At 49.6% G+C, this 17,654-nt stretch overlaps 1 protein-coding gene across 2 annotated transcripts in view; it reads left to right on the top strand.

Moving 5' to 3' along the window:
• GALNT14 (polypeptide N-acetylgalactosaminyltransferase 14) overlaps positions 1 to 17,654 on the top strand; it is a gene marked incomplete at both ends in the record, with an annotated part of 222,972 nt that overhangs the window by 135,383 nt on the left and 69,935 nt on the right. The gene's annotated exons all lie outside the window — the stretch shown is intronic.

Genomic DNA, 17,654 nt, shown 5'->3' with positions numbered 1-17,654 from the left:
TGACAGAAGCCGCCCGCTGATCAGCCATCTGCAGGCTGAGTTTGGTACGGGACTGACCCTGTGCCTGTATCACCCTCGTGGTGATGGGAGGTCCGGAGACTGTAAAGTCCAATGTTCTCCTCTCAAGTGGGCCCCCACTGAGTGGTAACTTTCTGTCTCCAGGACCTCCCATTTCCAACCCTTACCTCCCAGGGAGTCCGTGTCCTTGAGGTTGAAGTCACCAGCTAAGTCCCTTCATCCTTCTGTGATTCTGGCCTCTCTGCTGTATCCTGTCTTCATCCTCTTCCAACCCTGGGGCTTGCCTGCTTGGGCCCATTCTCAGGCCCTGCCTGTCCCAGCTCTGACCAGCTGTGGCTGCTGGTGACCTGCGTCTACCTGACCAGGGGTTCTCGGTGGTGACTGACATTTGGGGCTGGGTAACTGTAGGTAAGGGGGGCTGTCCTGTACTTCAGATGTTTAGCAGCATCTCTGGCCTCTACCCACGAGACGCCAGTAGCACCTCCCCGAGTTGTGGCAACCAAATATGTCTCCAGACGTTGCCAAATGTTCCCTGGGAGCGAAACTGCCATGAGAACACCTGCCATAAAGCCAGCCCTGCTTGTTACCTGAGTTCTCAAGAATGAAACATAAATATGCCTTCTCAGCCCCAGCAAAAGGATGAGGCCATATCTTCCCCCTAAGTCAGAGTCAAGCAGAAGGCAGTACAGCCCAGGGGTTAATGATATAGAGTCTGGGATCAGATCACCCTGTTTCCTGTCTTGCCTGTGCTGCTGAGTAGCTGAGCAAACTCATCATTACCTGGCTTCTCTGGTCCACACTTTCCTCTTTTGAAAAGTAGGGATAAAAATAACAATGATACCTATCTAATGCGCTTTTCATAAGGATCAAATAATCTATATGTAAATTTACTTACATACTCCTTAGCAAGTAGTAAAAAAAAATTTTCATTGTTGTTATTATTGCACAGTAATAATATGGGCAGGTTGGCACTGCAGGGCCAGGAATGGAAGGGAAGTGTCGTGGCGGGGGGTCTCCTGAGAAAACTGAAGATACTCAGGCAAGAGAGGCAACCAAACGCCGAGTGTCAGGAAGGAGCATTAGGGAGATCACTTCAGTTGTCAGGAGAGGTGGGGGTCAGGGAGGAACAGAGGAGGGCCTCAAGGGTGAGTTCAAAGCTGGAGAAATGGGCGTGGAGTGTTGGTCACGAGTCGGGGTCCCAGCAGTTCTCAATCCAGGCATCTCATAAGAACCACTTGGGGAACTTAAGAAAGGCTGATACCCAGCCTCCAACCAGCTGAAGTGTCTCTTTTCTGAGTTCCCCAAGTGATTCTAGGGAGCAGCCAGGGTTGAGAAACGCCGTTCCAGGTACGTGTTTGTCAAACTTAAATCACCTGAGGTTCTCGTCAAACTGATCCAGCAGGTCTGGGGTGGGGCCTGAGAGTCTGCATTCCTATCAAGCCCCCAGGTTCTGCCGATGGACGGTCACCCCGTCCATCGGCAGATCACACTTCGATAGCAAAGGCTTAGACCGATGGTTCTCAAAGTGTGGTTTCCCAGACCAGGAGACTTGATAGAACTGCAGTTTCTAAGCTTCCCCCCGGAACTGCTGAGTGAGGCACTCTGGGGTGGAGCCTGGCGATCTGTCTCAACAAGCACCACAAGTGATTTTGATGCCTGCTCAGATTTGCAAACCACAGAGCATCAGCTGGCACTGCGGCTTCCTTTTGTGGGTCAGATGAAGTCCATGGGTGGGTTGGTCCAGCTGAAAGGCCCAGGGTTTGAGTAGAAAGTAGGCCCTGGTATAAAGATGCCTTCCTGCCTGCAGGCTGCAGCCCTGTCCCTCTGTCCAGGTGATGGGGCTCTGTCTCAGGCCCTGTAGAGACCTCTGGCTTCTCTGCCCCTTCCTCTTCTCAGTTTCTTCAACCACAGGATGTATATGCTGCCATCCTCTTGGCAATTGGCATCACCTTTACCAAGAAGCTCCTACTGTGGCCATTGGCCCACCCTGGACTCCTGGTTCCTTTGTGGGACCCGACCCCATGGACACGGCTTCCCTCTCCCTGTCCATGTTCCAAGCATGCCTTGCAGCTAAGGTTCTACTAGTTATGACACCAGTTGCCCTCTAGGGGGGAGAAATCTTTGATGTGTGGTAGGAATTCAATAAATGTTAGTTGAGCAAATGAAAGGGAGAGTAAGCCTGGAAAGACAACTGATAACTCTTTTCCTATCTGCCTGATGGGTAAATAGGACAAGAGGAGCTAGAGGAAGCCCCCTTCTCCGTATCCTCCCATCCTCATGGGCTTCAGATAAGGGACCAGGAGAAGAACCTCTGTTAAAGGAAAAAGGCCTTTTTCCCTTAAAGAGTTCTCATTACTGAGAAGAGAAGAGTGAAGAAACAGCGTGTGAGAGGGGTCTGAGCTTATTAAATTTGCTTCAGATTTTCCTACCACAGTAATTGCATTGTGATGTATAGGATGCGTTTGAGCAACGCCTGAAACAGAGCTGTTAGCTGCGCATCAGAGCAGGCACTGCTGAGAGAGCGTGCACTGGGCAGAATGGCTTAGGAATCCAAAGGTACCCAGGTGGAGTGAGGAGGGGAGAAAGGAGGAAGACTGCGGAGGTTTTCACCAACCACCCACTGTGCTGATTGAAAAGCGAGTGCATTGGTGGCGTGGAACGCTGACAAACAAGTCATGGCGGGGTGTCACGTGATAGAAGAAGCCCCGGAGGGGCCAGGGGCTTGATCCTCTGTTTGAAATGGGATAGAGTCACCATCTTTCTCTTGGTCCTTTACCTCGTGGAGTGCACGGTATTTTGTGGGAGGCAGCAAGGTTTACCTGGAGCCTGGGATGACTGAAGTGAGGAGTAGCAGATAAGACTGGGGGGCAGGCTTTGAACTCTCCATTCCAGGGTTTATGGGGGCCGTGGGGCCCATGGGGTCAGCAGTGAGGAGAGTTTAGAAATGAGTTCCTACAGTTTCCAGTGGGTCTACTCATTCACCCTTCAGGGTCAACAACCTTCCCCTGCCCGCCCTGCCCCTTATGTAACATTTGACATTTTCACCATCTTGAGATGGAAACCTGCTGTCTTGGGGCTTCAGACATGTCTTTGCTACAGCTTGATCTCCCCACCCCTGATTCAGGCCCAGTGAGAGCAGTGGGGACAAGGTGACCAGCAATGGCCTTCTGCCCATCCCTGCCCTGTCTTGGCTTGTTTTCTCATCTGTAGTTGGACTAGATAACCTCAAAGCTTTCGCATTCCCTGAATGCCACACAATTGTAGACGGGTTCATTCTTCCGTGGTTGGCCTTCTCTTCCTGATATAAACATACGCTCCGCTCTCCCAGCCGCCTCGGCCTCGTGTGCATACAACACGGGGTGCTTCAGGGGCTTCCCTGGTGGCGCAGTGGTTGAGAGTCCGCCTGCTGATGCAGGGGACACGGGTTCGTGCCTCGGTCCGGGAAGATCCCATATGCCGCGGAGCGGCTGGGCCCATGAGCTGTAGCCGCTGAGCCTGCACATCCGGAGCCTGTGCTCCGCAACAGGAGAGGCCACAACAGTGAGAGGCCCGCGTACAGCAAAAAAAAAAAAGACTCTGTCAACACGGGGTGCTTCATCAGGGCATCCTAGTCCCACATTTTCCCCCTAAGGCCCGTTGTTCTGTTAACTCGGATGAGAGCCTTCATTTCCAGGGCACTACCTAAGTCCTGTGGGGCCGCAAGGATGAGTGGATGTGGCTGCCTGTGTTGGGGGCTGGAGGTGGGGTACCATAAATATTTCAGTGAGGAAGAGACAGCGTCTAGCTGGGGTGAGGCTGAGCACATTTCCCAGGGGGGTTCTGCTGTTTCTCAAGCATTGTCTGGTCGAACAAACAGTCCTCATTTTCCAGTCCTGCCGCCCCCACCCGTCACCACATTCTGGTGACAACAGCTGGATTTGCTATCATCCAAGTAGCACATAAAACGTCTGGCAGACAAGAAGCCATGAAGTGGAGGCACACCCCTCGTGAAGGGGGGAAATATTTTGATGAGGCACATGTATACTTTCGCTGTTGCCTAGCAATGCTTATTATGGGGTCGCTTTGATTGCAGGGGAGCAGGTGGCAGGGTGGATGCGCCCGTGAGCTGTGAGCTGAGAGGAGTGAGAGCTGGGAAGCCTCATTAGGTCACCTCCCCCGGCCATGCTGGGTTTGACTGTTCCCCTCGGCGGCATATCCTCCTGGGCTCTGTCCAGTGCGGTGCTAAATCATTCCAACAGTGGGATGCCCATCGCTTGCCTGGAGGGAAAATTCCACACTTCAGTAATCTCACCGGGAAGACGTTTTTCCTTTGCTTCTTTTCATCCTGGGAAACGAAGGGGCTGTGGCCCAGTCTAGGATTGCATTTATCCTTCCTTGAATTTACTCAGTTGGAGTGGCTGCCGAAGATCATCATCGTTTCTATCCTTGTCCTCGTCACTTAGCAGTAATAGGATCCAGATCTTTGTGGCTGGAATGGCTAAGCGTAACAAATGTTCATATTCCCTCAGAGTCAAGGCAGCTCCACTAGCTCAGCATAGACTTGGTGATTCCAGATCAAGGTGGAGGGGAGGGGAGGGGAAACCCATCGCAGACAGTTAGCTTTGCAAACAAGCTCTCCCATCTGCTGCATTCTGGTCTTTGTGCGCCATTTTTCAATACAGGAGTTTGCAAGCCCGTTGACAGTGGTTCTGAGAGTGCTTCACTCCAGAGCATCTGAGAGTTTCAGGGAGCTTTGGAAGGGAATAGCGGGAAGAGTTTCCCAACAGCCTGGAATCTCTCAGCAGGAGAACTGTGTCTGCTGCCCTGGGTACCCCTGATTGCAGGACCACTTACAGGCCCCGGGAAGGGGTTCTCTCCAGGGTGCGGAGGAAGAAAGACCACAAAGGCTGAGAGAGCAGGGCGTCTCTGGGCCAGGATTCCTTCCACTCAGGTCCCCTGTTCCTTGTGTGCTGCCCCTGCAGGTCCCTCCCTCAACCCCTGGCCTGCGCTATGAGATTCGGACAGATTTCCCAAAAGGGCAACTCTTCAGCCTTTGAAAGGGGGCCAGTCAAGAAAAGCTACTGATGAGAACTCATCTGGACAAACCGCCTTAGCTAATGTTTTCTCACACCTTGTTTCCTAGTTAATTCCCACCAAGTTGACTTCCCACCACTGTGCATCTCACTCATTCACTCATTTCCCCATTCATCCACTCAGCACATTTACTGAACACTAACTGCATGCAGAGCTCCGTGCTAGGAACTGGTCTCTGCTCCCAGGAGCTCATGGTCTAGTGGGAGAAGTGCACAGCAACGGGTTCCTGATGCTCAAATGTGGATTGCCCTGAAGCCATGTCCTTATTTCTGGAGTTAAGGCACAGCCTTCCCGCCCTTGATTTCCAAGCGCCCATTTCCTGCCCTGTCTCTGGTTGGGTGTAGCTATTTCTGTCTTGACCATGGAACAGAACACAGGAGTTAGGAGCTTTCCCATAGGAAAAAGACAAAATAGCATTAGGCTGGCATAAGGAGGAGAAGGAGTTTACACGTGAATGGGAAGCAGAGGTTTTTTGAAGGAGGCAGCATCTGGACCGCAAGAACTAGGGGAGACAGGTAGGATTTTTGCAGGTGGGAGGCATTCCAAGTTGAGGGGACAGTGTACCAAAGGCAAGGAGATGGAAGAGCCACAGTGTTTTGTGGGAGTCAGTCCAGTTTCCTTGGAGGGTGGGATAATGGAGGGGATGAGTGGGGGAGGATAATTCTGGAAGGGATACTTCGGGTCATATTGGGGCAAAGCCTTGGATTTGGGGCGAGGACCTTACAGTTAATTCAGTAAACACTGGAATGCTTTCACTTTCACACTTGATCTGGCCCCTCATCAGAGCAACCCTGAGAGATGCCCTAGACAGCACATCTTGGGGCAGCACCATATTTTGGGAGCTCCTGCCTGGGGGAGGGGACCAAGCCCAGCCTGAACCTGGAGCCGGCCCAAGGCGGTGGAGCGTAATGTGGGATCTTGGCTCTGAGGCTCTGGCATCCTCAGGGTGGGAGTGTTGTGTCTTACACCTGGGAGTTTACTCAGAGGTGAGGTGGGAGAGATGAGAAACCAGAACTGGTCCGGCAGGAAAAGGAGCTGGTAGGGACCTGGAAAAGGGGGTTTGTTCTTGACCCCCAAACTAACTGCTGGGCTTCAGGATTGAGTACCAGTACTGGCTGTGGAGATTGGGGCAGAACAGCAAGACTAGCAGATTAACCACATACCTAGGTATGGAAATCCAGGCTCAGATAGGTTAAGGGACTTGTCCAAGGTCGCACAGCTAGTCAATGCTTGGGTTAAACTCAAAATCAAGCTTTTAGATTCTAGGTGAGCGTGTGTGTGTGTGTGTGTGTGTGTGTGTGTGTGTGTGTGTATACACATATACATATAATTCTGTCACAAACATAAAACCCCTATTATGGCCAGGTTCACTGAGTGAGTGAGTGTGTGTGTGTGTGTGTGTGTGTGTGTGTGTTTGACTTGTGCTTGTAGGAACAAGCAGAAGAGATGATGCATGAGGATTCTGGGCTTCAGATAAGATAGTTTGATATTTTTATTTTAGTTTTGCTTAGAGACACAGAAATAACATATTTCAGTTGGTTAATGGAGTCAGTAGTTTCTTCCGGTGTTCTGTCACTGAGGCCAAATTCTAATGGGCAGGTACCCCACGAAGAACGCTGTGTGGCTTTGAAAGGTACTAAATGGCCTTGCTTCTGGGGGCAGATTTCCCTTCCTCCTCCTTGGATTTGTCCCCTTTATTACATGATGCCTGAGGAAAGAGGCAATGGAAAGAGATGTAGAAAGAGATGGAGAGGTATATTCAGTGCCCAGAATAGGAAACTGGTTTGGAATTAATATTTGCCATAAAAAAAAAACAGCCCCCAATACTTATTACTTATACATATTGCATAATTAGGCTATTAGGGACATATCAGTAAATGAGCAGTCCTGGCGCTTGCTCTCGTGGAACTGAGATTCCCCAAGTGAGCAAATCCCCCACTGGATGACTGGGAACTACCTTAGTGCCCCTACAGGCCACCAGTCCCTCCTCACCTGTGGGTCACTCCCCATGGGAACAATGTTCCCTTACTCTGGCCTTGAAACTAAGTCCTGGTGCCCAGGGCCAGTAACACCAAGGGGAAGGTGGTATCATTTCTCTCTCCTCTAAATTATCTTTTCCTTAAAAATTTGGTTTGGGGTGTGTACTTTTAAAGGTCAGAGGCAGAAGGCTGAGGGGACCTCGGATTTGCGCTCTGTGTTCTGGGGTGTTCTCTCTAGCACTATGAAGGGCACCAGGATGGTTGGAGTTCTAAGAAGGGGACAAGGCACTGATGAGTTTGCTACCTATTTCATTACAGTCCTTGCCTATTTCATGGGCTGTATTTTGAATCCTTCCAGTTCCGTGGCTTTTGAAATATTCCTGCAACACCAAAATATACCCACGGATGAGGATCTCTCTTCGTCTTAAGTAAACTTTCTATCAAAGCATCACAGACATATAGGAAAGTTCACACTTTGTACATGTACAGCTTGATGAACTTTTCCTAAGAGAAGTTACCCACGTTCCTATATCAAGCACCTCGGTCAGGGACAAGACCCTCAGTTTGCCAGAAGCCACCTTTGTTCCCCACTCTGCTCCCCACCATAAGTAACACTGTCTAGACTTCAAATGCCATAGACTAGCATTGCTTGTTCTTGAGCTGTTTATAAAGAGTGTGTACTTTGTGTGTCTGCCTTCCCTCAAAGGTATGTGTATGTTTAATCCACTTGGAGTTTATTTTGGTATAGGGTGTTAGGGAGTGTTCTAATTTCATTCTTTTACATGTAGCTGTCCAGGTTTTCCAGCACCACTTATTGAAGAGGCTGTCTTTTCTCCATTAGAGGGAAACATAGGAAAAACACTCTTTGACATAAACCACAGCAAGATCTTTTTTGACCCACCTCCTAGAGTAATGGAAATAAAAACAAAAATAAACCAATGGGACTTAATTAAACTTAAAAGCTTTTGCACAGCAAAGGAAACCACAAACAAGACGAAAAGACAACCCTCAGAATGGGAGAAAATATTTGCAAATGAAACGACAGACAAAGGATTAATCTCCAAAATATACAAACAGCTCATGGAGCTCAATAGCAAAAAAAACAAACAGTCCAGTTAAAAAATGGGTGGAAGACCTAAATAGCCATTTCACCAAGGAGGACATACAGATGGCCAAGAGGCACATGAAAAGATGCTCAGCATCACTAATTATTAGAGAAATGTGAATCAAAACTACAGTGAGGTATCACTCACGCTGGTCAGAATGGCCATTATTAAAAATCTAGAAACAATAAATGCTGGGAAGGGTGTGGTGAAAGGGAACCCTCCTGCACTGTTGGTAGGAATGTAAATTGATACAACCACTATGAAAAACAGTATGGAGCTTCCTTAAAAAACTAAAAATAGACCTACCATACGACCCAGCAATCCCACTACTGGGCATATACCCTGAGAAAACCGTAATTCAAAAAGAGTCATGTACTGCAATGTTCATTGCAGCTCTATTTACAATAGCCAGCACATGGAAGCAACCTAAGTGTCCATCGACAGATGAATGGATAAAGAAGATGTGGCACATATATACAATGGAATATTACTCAGCCATAAAAAGAAATGAAACTGAGTTATTTGTAGTGAGGTGGATGGACCTAGAGTCTGTCATACAGAGTGAAATAAGTCAGAAAGAAAAAAAATACCATATGCTAACGTGTATATATGGAATCTTAAGGAAAAAAAAAAAAGGTACTGATGAACCTAGTTGCGGGGCAGGAATAAAGAGGTAGACATAGAGGGGCTTCCCTGGTGGCGCAGTGGTTGAGAATCTGCCTGCTAATGCAGGGGATACGGGTTCGAGCCCTGGTCTGGGAGGATCCCACATGCCGCGGAGCGACTGGGCCCGTGAGCCACAACTACTGAGCCTGCACCTCTGGAGCCTGTGCTCCACAACAAGAGAGGCCGCGATAATGAGAGGCCCGTGCACAGTGATGAAGAGTGGCCCCCGCTTGCCACAACTGAAGAAAGCCCTCGCACAGAAACGAAGACCCAACACAGCAAAAATAAATAAATAAAATTAATAAACTCCTACCCCCAACGTTTAAAAAAAAAAAAACGAGGTAGACATAGAGAATAGACTTGAGGACTTGGGGTGGAAGGGGAAAGCTGGGGCAAAGTGAGAGTAGCATCGACATACATACACTACTGAATGTAAAATAGTTGGTTGGTAGGAAGCAGCAGCATAGCACAGGGAGATCAGCTCGGTGCTTTACGATGACCTAGAGGGGTGGTATAGGGAGGATGGGAGGGAGGCTCAAGACGGAGGGGATATGGGGACATGTGTATCCATATGGCTGGTTCGCTTTGTTGTGCAGCAGAAACTAACAGTATTGTGAAGCAATTATACTCCAATAAAAATCTATTAAAAAAAAGATAAGTGTGTGAAATCCAGCCACATTTTGCAAGACAGTTTGTTCATTCTCATTGCTGTATAGTATTCCTTTGGAGGAATATATTACAATTTATATATCTGTTCCACTTCTAATGCTCATTTGGGGTTTTTCCAGTGTGAGTTTCTTCTGAATAGAGCTCCTATGAGTAACCTTGTATTTGTCTTCTGGCGAACAGGCGTATGCGTTTCTATAGGGTGTATCCCTGGCAGCTTTTTCTTTTGTTGTTGTTGTTGTTGTTGTTGCTGCGGTACGCGGGCCTCTCACTGTTGTGGCCTCTCCCGTTGCGGAGCACAGGCTCCGGACGCGCAGGCTCAGCGGCCATGGCTCACAGACCCAGCCGCTCCACGGCATGTGGGATCCTCCCGGATCGGGGCACGAACCCGTGTCCCCTGCATCGGCAGGCGGACTCCCAACCACTGCGCCACCAGGGAAGCCCACCCCTGGCAGCTTTTTAAGATTTTGTCAAACATCTAAGGAAGCGGTTAGACCGTTCCACCCCCACTAGCAGGGTGAGAGTTCCGGTGGCTCCATGTCTTTGTTGGCCGTCACTTGCTGTAATCAGTCTCTTTCATTTTAGCCTTTCTAGAGGCTGAGTAGGGGTGTCTCATCGTGGTTTACATCTGCCTTTCTCCACGAATCAGTGAAGTGGAACGCCTTTTCCTAGGTGTATCGGCCACTTGAATCCTTGATCAAGAGTCTTGCCCCTTCCCTGTTCATCTTTCTGTGCTCTTTGCCCAAGAACCAAGCATGAAGCCTGGCTTTGAGTCTGTCCTCAATTATCTCCTCCTCTTCTGATTAGTTTCTGGCATTTTGTCCCACATCTTGGCAGCATGATAAAATGAGAGGGGAAGAGCTGAATGGAGCATGAGAAGATCTGGGTCCTAAGATGCTCCCCAGCTCTTCTGCTCTCTGGGTGACATTTCTTCACCTTTAAGAAGAGAGAAGTAGCTCAGAGATTGTTATTAAGGTCACTTCTAGCTCTGCTGCTGGTGGAAAATACTCTGCCAGTAAGAATGTGCAGGAAGTGACTTAGGGACTGACTCAGATTGGAGGCTATTTCCAGACGCAGGGCTCCTTCCAGCTCAGCAGCAATGGCCCGCCCCCAAGACCCCAGTTTAATCGTTCTGCTCACGCACTCCCCTTCCTGACAGGACTCGAGGGCCCCGCAGAACCAGTGGAGCTGTCCTTTTTTATTGCTGCTGCGGCCGTTTCCTTGTATGGTTCCCCTGCCCCCTCATGCCTTCCCCTCAGTGGAGGTCACCAGACTCCCTCCCAGCTGGAGATCCAAATGTAAGCTGATGTGACATGATCTTTGCACTTATCCGAAGGTCTCAGGATCTATTAAACACGACGACAACAAAACCATCTACCCCTGGAATTGACACGTGGGCGGCAGCTTGGCTGCAAACTGGTGACCTGCCCACGTTTTTCAGTCTAGTACAGGGAGTTGGGACATACGGACTTTTCCCTTTAAAGCCCAGGATGCTGTCGTGTTCAGTTACCATTATCCCCCGACCCCTAGTGCACTTGGCGTGGTGTGACGCCCCTAACGCCAGAGAGAAACAGGGCTGGTAGCCCTGGCTTGACGAGGCCCAAGGAGTCTCAAGGCACCTTTGGCAATTCCTTAGTGAAAGGCTGAACCTTGTGGTAAGTGCCTAGAATGAGAATAATCACACCTTATATTTCCGGGAGACTTTCCAAAGCACTCTCACATCCCTTACCCGTGATGTCCTCAGTAGCCCTATGGGTGAAGGGGTCATTGTCATTTCACAGCAGAGGAAACAGAGGCCCAGGCAAGGCAGCTGGTTGGCTAAGTGGCAGAGTAGGTCTTCTCGCCATGTGAGCCCCGAGAGAAGTCATCTCTGCCACTTACCAGCTGGTCCTTGGGCAAGTTACTCAGCTCCCGGGCCTCAGTTTCCTCATCTTTAAAATGGGAATAATGACGGTACCCAGGATTGCTGTGAGGGTGAGCAAATCCATAATCCATGCGGAGCCCAGTCTTCAACCCCTAGTAAGCCCTCGGTGACTGTTTGTTAGCTGTGGTCGTGAGCAGTCCAGCGTTAGCACTCAGGCCCTGGGGCCTTTTCACCGCTCTGCAGCTGTGGGTAAAAGCAGGTCCAAGAGGCGGGCAGGGAGGGTGACCCAAACCAGGACAAAGGGGTGATGTGAGTAAGTTTGGAGAGGTTCTGGCCTGGTGCCTTGTCCCACACCTCCGAGTTGGCGTGCGCTCCAAGAGCAAGGCGGGCAGGGGTGGAAGTTGTGCAGAGAGCATCCTGCCTCATCCTTGGCTCTCAGCACCAAACACTTCACGTGCCTGAATGTCAGACTTACTTTGGAAACTAGAACACAAAATAAGCCATGAGGCAACTGCAGTGCCGCGTCTGGTGAAATTTGCATTTTTCAGATACCGGGGATAGATGCCAAGGCCAGCAGAGGGAGTGATTTAAGGGCCGGGGTCCAGGAAGTACAAAATGTGTTTGACAAGAGATGAAAAGAGCAGAGAGGAGATGACAGCTGTGGGTGGGAGAAGCTGTGGGAAGGAAGCTGCCCGTGCAGCTGTGGTGACAGACAGTGGGATGGAGCGACGTGAGCCCCGGGGACCAAGGACAGCGGGAAAACTCACTGAGGAATGTGTGACGTGACAGAAGGGCTCTGCTGGGGGACCCGGGGAGTCACGTGGCAGCCGGGCTTCCATCTGGACTGACAAGTGGCACGATCAGCAAAGGCCCCTTGTGGGGTCCTTAGTGTCCTGGATGTAGGAAGAGGAGCCACTTACATTCGACTGAAGCATATCGTATCTGACAGCTCTCGCGTCTGCCCTCACCTCACCCTCCCAGTGACCTTGCAGCCAGACCACACATCGTTATCTCTGTCCCCTGTTTTCCTACTTCTCCCCGTCACTCCTTGATACATCATATGGACACATCATTTTTTCCTTACTCCAGGCCGTGCCGAGCCTGCCTGTACCCAGTCTGCTCTCATGTCTCCATCCCAGGGCAAGCCCACTCTTCACCCTGTGACCCAAACCAGACCCTTGGCATCCCCTCCTCTCTCACCCTCACTTTGTTGGGTCTGCCTCCTACACAGCTCCTGGTCCCTGCCCTTGCTCCCTGCTGACAGCTCTCGCCTCTGCCTGGGTGACCGCAGCAGCCCTCAGCCGCCCTCCCACTGGGCTCTGGCCCGCTACCGGTCCACCCTCCACACCTCCTCCATGGAGAGCATCCCAAATGCCGATGCATCGCTCCCCATCCAAACCCTGCAAAGCTGCCAGCCCACCCCAGCCGAGCCCAGGCTTGCAGCTGCCTGACTGCACAAGGCTTCATTCATGCCTTCTCACCTTCGCTGCTCTCTCCCCTTTCAGGAATGCGGGTTGGTTGGGTCTCCACTCCAGGAAGACATTTTGCCCCCTCAGGCTAAGTAGGGCAGCGCCTCCTACTCGCTCACCTCTGAGCAGCACCCGTTACCCCGAGTTTCAAGCTTTCCCTCTCCCCTCCTTGAGCGACAGGGGCAGGGGTGCTGACTTCCATTTGCACCTCCCTCCAGAGCTACACACAGTGCCTGGCACTCAGACACTTCATCAGTATCAGCAGATGACTGATGGATTCAAAGAGCACCCCACTGGATTCATTCTCAGACAATCTACTGAAAACATCAGGGTTTGCACGTGCAGGCGTGGGAATGAATCCTCAGAACAGAGGGAGAAAAATCACGGGAAATTTAAAACGACCTTCACTCAACAAAGAATTCTCTGTGTTACCACATAAAATCAGCCAGCATTTATTGATCAAACTAGTCCCCCTGACACGTGGTAGGCACCTTACATATGTTCTCTCAGTTAAGCCTCATGACAACTTTGCTGTGATCCTGGGTTTAGAGGTGAGGAAAGTGACTGCAGTTGGTTGAGTAACTGGCCCACGGGAACATTAAGCAGGAGAAACATGGCCGCTGCCCACAGAGAAGATAGCACAGCCATGCAGGAGGGGCAGGGAGTCCAGGGAGCCCATGAGAAGTGTGATGGAGGGGCTGACCTGGGCTAAGCATTGCACAAAAGTTACACTGAGGCAGTCCTGGAAAGGACGGTGGCTGGATGGGGAGGTGTGTGGAGGTCGTGGCTCAGGCATGGCCAAGGAGGCGTGGACTGGTTAGCAGGGCTAGAAGGTTCAGGCAAGAGAACCGTGGGGCGGAGCTGAAGGGTTAACACGATGGTGGGGGACTTGGGATGTGGCCAAGGTTTAGCTTAGGTAACTACGGAAGGTAGGGAGAGTTACGTGTGTGAAGCAGGGTGTTAGGAAGATTAATGTGGAAGGTGGGGGGAGGAATGAGATGAGGAGTAGTCAGAAGGCCATTGTAGTCCCACAGATCAAGGGGGTGGGCCAGGCTTGGGCAGATGGAAGTGAGAGTAAAAAGAGGGGATGGAGGCAGAATTTGGTACAGGACTGACTCGGGGATGGGCCGACAGTCTAGAAGGGTACAGGCGGGCACGGGAGGTCTTCCACAGGGGCCCACCGTTATGAGTCCCCTAGAGCAGAAGAGACATTGGATGCTTGGCCCTCAACCAGACCATTCTGGCGCTCAGTGTGCTGGGTCTGACCACATGCCTGGAGTCACTAGGCTACAGGTCTTATCTCAGCTGCTTCAGTTTGAGGAACATTTCCCCCTTCAGGTAAAGGAAGGGAATGACTCTTCTCTGATCCTTTAGCTGCAAAGTCTGAGAAGTATCAGGACACAGTTCAGGGAAGATCAAGGGGAGACATCCTTCCTTAGCAGGCGGGGGACACCCAGACTTGTGATTTTCCATCTTTCCAGAACCTTCCAGCGTGCAGACTTCAAGAGCAAAAACAGACAGAAAGGTCAACATGAAACAGAGTTTTGCAAACGAGTGTGTTGGCTGACCATCAAGGGTCATTCTAGTGGAGTGTGAGAGCTGAGTTGGGAACCAGACCGTCTGGTGTGACATCGAGACTCTGCTGCTTAGTGACTGTGACCTCACGGTCGTCTCCACGACGAGCGAGGAGGTCTCAGCACCTACCTCAGGGAATGATTGTGTAGCTTTATAGCTCTTGGAAGAATACCTGAGACCTAGGGTTCAATAAATGTTATCTATTATTACTATCGTGTAACGTGATTCAAGCAGGACTAAAATAAGACTTGGAGGAGCCCTAGTCTCAGACGCTGAGGAATCTTTTTCAGGAAACATTTCAAAAATAAGCCTTGGCCCACCTCCACACTTCCTGGTCCTGGCTAGACTCTGCATTTGCCTTTTGAGAACATTCTCCCCTGCACACACACATGCACACACACGGGCACACACACGGGCACACAGCTGCCATCAGGGTAGTGCTTGGTACCAACTAACCCAGGTCCTGGCAGCATCCCAAGAGAAGCCTCTTTGCGGCTTCCTGAGAGCAGCTGATCTTTCTGGAGAAAAGGCGCTGCTACTTCCCTGTGGTTTCCACCAAACCTCAGTGTTCCACTCACTTCAAAGGGGCTGAGTTGTCTGGAAAAACACAGTGGTGCAGAACGGAGCCATGGTCATTTCTAGGAGGTCTAAATGTGGCCAGAGGCGTCTGCATTCGCCAGGTTAGTTGTGCGTTCCGAGCCCAGATTGCGCGTGGCAGCTTGGACAACAGAAGTGCGTGAGGAGATACACTGGGGCTAGAGACTGGAAAAATCATACCATGTCATAGCATCAGCAGCACCAAGAACAGAGCTGGAGCTGCTGCTTCCAGAGCAAAGCGTGGAGATGTCTTGTCTTCTGCGTTTAGTATCCGTGCTGTCTGTGGAGGGTGGACATAGGTGCATCATAATTTAGTGGGACAAACCCTTGAACTGTACTTTCAGATGCCATTTGGTGAATTAGTGCAGATCTGATCTGTGGAGTTGGGGAAAAGGGGAGATAATGAGGGAGATTTTCTTAAAGTTTAATTTTATGATTTATAACGCTTTTAATGATTCTGAGGTTGTGGCCTTTTTGATGGTTTAAACACCCTTTCTTTTATGAAATAACAATGATGCTAGATGATGAGAGTTTTAAAATATAATTTTGCTGCAAAAGAAAATGTTGCAAACCTTCTCTATATTTTTTTAAAATTTTATTTTACTCATATGGAAGAACCCAATATCTAGAAACTATTGTCTGACACTAACGTTGAAATTTTAAATTAGATTATATATAAGCTAGGTTCAGTAATGACCTAGGACAATGATGTCTAATAGAAATAGATGTAAGCCATGTATGTAATTTAAATTTTTCTAATAGTCACATTTTAAAAAGTACAATTTTGTTAAAGACTTCTTTTTATGTGGACCATTTTTTAAAGTCTTTATTGAATTTGTTACAATATTGCTTCTGTTTTTATGGTTTTTTGACCACGAGGCATGTGGGATACTAGCTCCCCAACCAGGGATCGAACCCATACCCTCTGCATTGGAAGGCGAAGTCTTAACCACTGGATCTCCAGGGAAGTCCCTAAAAATTAAAATTTTTTAAGTGAAATTAGTTTTAATAATATGTATTATTTAACCCAATACACCCAAAATTATCATTTTGACATAAAATAAGGTAAAAAAATTACTGATGAGGTAGCTTGCGTCTTTTCTCAGTCTGAAATCTTGTGTGTATCTCATACTTACAGCATATCTCTATTCTGATACATCTCAAATGCTCAGTAGCCACAGGTGGCTCGTGGCTACCATATGGGACAGCACAGGTCTGGGAGAAAAGGGCATCTGAGTCATAGTCTGGCAGTCCTATCAGCTAGGATTCAGTCTCTCCCCTCCCACGTGAGGAAGCATTGTTCATCGCTGGGACTTCAGTGAACAAGGGGAACATCCCAGCTTTTTAAACATAGCTGAGTTTTCAGTGCAACAGAGAATGCATCAAACCTGTCCACAGGCACCAGATGACTGTCCCAGAAGTTCTCCCAGGACAGCCTGAGGAGCCCAAGGCTCCCCATTCTCCCCACATGGTACCATTCTCAGTTTGGGTGACTTGTTTGGACTCCTCTGTGTGACTGACCTTGGCACATCACTCAGCTTACAGCTCTGCAGCTTCCATGTGCTGGTGCCACCTGTCACTTGGCAAGGGACGTTTTCTCCTCTGGCTTTGCCCCCATGGAAGCCTCACCTGCTTCCTCCCGCATTCACTCATCCACTCATTATTCAGATGTTTATCGTACCTATACTATGTTTAGTCGCTGTGCCAGGGACTGAGGTTATAACTACGAATAAGTCCTGGCCTTCATTGCAGCTAAGAGTCAGCAGAAGAGACGGAGAGTTCCCAATGCTTGGTAATAAACCACAGTGATGGGGTGAGTGCAGGGTCCTAGGGGGGTGCAATAGAAAAGACTTGGAGATCAAGAAATGCTTCCGAGGGGAAGTACCTTCCAAGCCAGGATTAGAAGAGGAAAAAATAGCCAGGCCTTGGAAGAGAGGAGAATGCCTTTCAGACACGTGGGAGGGAGGGCAGCGCCTGCTGAGGTCCAGAGGGGAAAGAACAGGTGAGGCAGAACGTGGCTGGAAGTTGGAGGATGTGAAGAGAGGAGTCACAGGTGAAGCCGGGTCACCGAGGATGGTAAGCGGTGATTAGGGGGTTCAACTTTATTTTGTGAGCAGTTGGGCAGTGTTGAAACACGTTAAAAATTTGCAGTTTGGAATGATCATTCTAGCTGCAACATGCAGGAGAGACTGGAAGGGGATAAAGCCAGCTAGGAAGCGGCTGCAGTAATCCAGAAAAGACATGATGGGAAAAGAGAGAAACAGCCAGATTGAGAGATACGTAAGAAGGATTGATAGGATTAGGTTTAGGGAGGCTGGTGTCAGGGACGGGGAGGCTGGTGTCAGGGACGGAGAGGCAGGATTCGAGAATACCTCTTGGGTTTGGGCACACGGTAGATGGTGAGCTGGGGAACACGGAAGGGTCGGCAGGCTTGGGCGAGGTATGAGAGGCAGAGGGTGGCTGAAGAGGTCATCTCGTGGGGACATCCAAGAGAAGATGCTCATCAGATTAAGGTTAGGGTTGGGATCGTCAGCAAACAGATGGGAAATTGAAGGCTTGGAAACAAGTAAAATAATCTAGAGGGAAGGAAGATTGAGGAGAGAATGGCTTAGGAGAGGATTTTCAAAAGGAGCACCAGAAT

The sequence above is a fragment of the Grampus griseus genome, assembly GCF_964374135.1.
Source record: "Grampus griseus genome assembly, chromosome: 15".
NCBI classification, from domain to species: domain Eukaryota; kingdom Metazoa; phylum Chordata; class Mammalia; order Artiodactyla; family Delphinidae; genus Grampus; species Grampus griseus.
The sequence above is the reverse complement of the archived record's forward strand: the minus strand, read 5'-3'. Positions and strand labels throughout refer to the sequence as shown.